We start from the raw sequence: 2,651 nt of genomic DNA on the forward strand, positions 1-2,651 counted from the left end.
CTTGAGTTCTATAAAAGTTATTTGAAGTGATTGTGGCCGAATTTATTGAAATAGAGTCTAAAGTATGTTGGACAAACATGAGAAAATAGGGTTGGGGTTGTCGCCCAGCCCAACCTCACATACCTGCCCGCTCACCCCGCTCAACTCGCACACACACCTTGCATGCACAGTGTCACAATCGCTCTTTCGGAAGCTTCTCTTAGCGATTGTGCGGCACTTGTTCCCGCTCACGAACAAGCCAGCCAACTCGAATACGGACTCCGGATGGCACACCGAGTGCCTCTTGCAACCTCCACCCCGTTTAGGGAAAACGTTTTAGAAAAACGGGTTTAGGGAAAAGGTTTTCGTAAGAAGATTGTGATGTGAATAAAGAAAGAAAGATTGTAGTAGACTAGAAAGCGATAAGCAACAACAACAGCTTTATAGAGTATTACTCTGGGTATGAGGAAGAGTGATGGTTAGTCTTATCCCCATATAGGCATTCTGAACAAAAAGCCAACTGGCCCCTTGCATATGCAAAAGGGCGAGTGGTCACTTACAATGAAAATGTAAAGAGAAGCAAGCTAACTAAGCTAATACAATACAAGATATGAAAGTATGCTAGAAGGGGGTTAGATTGGGCATGCGGCATGGGCAACAGGCCCTGGAAAAGCATGACCATTACAGTCTCCCCCACTTAATTGGTTGACGTCCCCGTCAACCGACCTTGTGTTCAAACCTGCGATGGCTGGAGCTGCATTCTTCAAGTCTTCGGCCTGCTCCCAACTGATCTCTTCGTCGAGAATCCTTCCATTTCACTAGAAACTCCTGTCAGTTCCTCATCTGGGTCTTCCAATACGGCGCGTACGTTTATCCAGGATTTGTGGCAACTTCCTTTCTCAGAAAACTCTTCGATCGTGACGTGGGGCGCCTAGCATGTTTCGCTGTTCATCCTCGGGATCGGGATGATAGGGCTTCAGGATACTCACATGGATGACAGGATGAATCATTCATCCATGAGGAACTGAACCCTATATAGAGGTGCCTCTCTCCAACTCTTACTCATTCATACTCATCATCTGGAGACCTTATCATACTTTGCCTTACTAGCCGCTTGGTCTCTCTGGCCCGGAAACGAAACGTTTCCGGTCGTAGCTTGATCTAGCCTTGTCCCCAGCTTGAAACTCAAGGGCCCAGCTACCGCTATCTTATTAGGCCGCACCTTCTTCATCCCTCCTCGATGCCTTTCTAGGTAGCGCGAGCGAGCTAATCCAGAGTGTTTTCTCCACTTCTTTAGTAGTTATGTGCCTGAGGACTTTGCCTGCATAAGGGTGGTGTCACCAAGTGTGGCATGAGTGGCTGGTCTGACCGCACACCACATTCGAAGGGCGTTTTTTCGGTCGTGGAACTCTTGGCTATTGAAGCGTAAACTGAGCCACATCTAACAACTGGACCCAGCTTCTTCTGCCTAGTTCGATAAAGTGACGCAGATATTCTCGAGGCATACTGTTGAAACGTTCCGTCTGGCGGTCAGTTTGGGGATGATAGCTAGAGGAGATATTCAGTGATGATCCACAATATTTTGAACAATTTCTGTCCAGAATGTCCCAGTGAATCTTCCATCCCAATCGCTATACAATGCTCACAAGGGAAACCCCATAATTCTCTACGATGTGGTTGAAGAACAGCTGAGCAGTCATCACGGCTGTGCACATTTTCGCGCGTTGGGACGAAAAGTGGCATATTTCGAGAACCGGTCGATGTAACAAGGATCAATTCAAACTCTCCCACCATTGGGCAAATGGGTGATGAAGTCGAGAGACACACTCCCATGTCTAGAGGGCACAGGTAAGAGGTCCCAGCAGACCCGCTAATTTCGCCCTTGTCACCTTCTTATCTTGTTGGCAGACAAGGCAAGTCTTGGTAAATTTGCATTGACATCGTCTCGAAAAGACTTGGCAACTAGTAGCCTGCTTCAGAAGGCAAAGTCCTCTGTCGCACCAATTAGTACACTGCCGTCACGGTGTTGATGTGGACACTCCTTCATCACAAAGCGACCTCGTCGTAAATCTCGCCCGGTATCTGGAGAGATGTAGAGGACGTCGATGCCTGCTTGGCTGTATTAAGTAGATCTATTTGGCTTCCACCAATGTAACTTGGCGTGTCTCCCCTCTCTGGGCAGTAAAGATTGCACCTGCCTGTGGCTCATTAGTCAGTAAATTTTGGACAGTGTGTCGTGGACTCAGTACTTGTCTGATCAATTGAACGTACATTACATATTTGCAGTCGAACATGCACAAGGGCCCGCATGTTCACTCCTTTGGCTTAAGAGAGCTACAGCCGCTACATTGGTTTCGGGCTTTTCCCTCTGCTGGATTCTATGTTTTTCGAATTGGAGTCGAACTGACGCTAACAACTCCGGCCACCGTGCCTTGGGTTTCGACAACAACAACTTCTCGGTGGAAGAAGGAAATAATGGAGTTGGTTGGTCTATCTGTACTTGGCACTAGCGAACCTGGACCACCTAAGAGCGTACATGGTCTGCCCAGGCCACTTTTCATGCAGTACGGGCCTACTAACTCACGTGGCTACATACCAATCTCCTGGGAGCGGTGCATACCGCTCCATTCATCGTGAGTTTTGCTCTCACGTCGTGCGATTACGCTCATTGG

The sequence above is a fragment of the Benincasa hispida genome, chromosome 3 (genome assembly GCF_009727055.1).
Source record: "Benincasa hispida cultivar B227 chromosome 3, ASM972705v1, whole genome shotgun sequence".
Taxonomy (NCBI): domain Eukaryota; kingdom Viridiplantae; phylum Streptophyta; class Magnoliopsida; order Cucurbitales; family Cucurbitaceae; genus Benincasa; species Benincasa hispida.